Source organism: Onychostruthus taczanowskii, unplaced genomic scaffold, assembly GCF_017590055.1.
Source record: "Onychostruthus taczanowskii isolate IOZ18803 unplaced genomic scaffold, ASM1759005v1 scaffold662, whole genome shotgun sequence".
In the NCBI taxonomy this organism is placed as follows: domain Eukaryota; kingdom Metazoa; phylum Chordata; class Aves; order Passeriformes; family Passeridae; genus Onychostruthus; species Onychostruthus taczanowskii.
Genome location: NW_024504367.1, coordinates 8246 through 8446, shown reverse-complemented (window position 1 = coordinate 8446; position 201 = coordinate 8246).

Below are 201 nucleotides of genomic sequence, written 5' to 3'. Positions count from 1 at the left end.
ATTTTTGGGTTCCCCAGGGGCAGTTTTGGGTTCCCGGAGTTCCCCAGGAGCAGTTTTGGGGTTCCCGGGGTTCCCCAGGAGAAGTTTTGAGGTTCCCATGGAACTTTTGAGGTTCCCATGGAATTTTTGGGTTCTCCAGAAGAACTTTTGAGGTTCCCATGGAACTTTTGAGGTTCCCATGGAATTTTTGGGTTCTCCAGA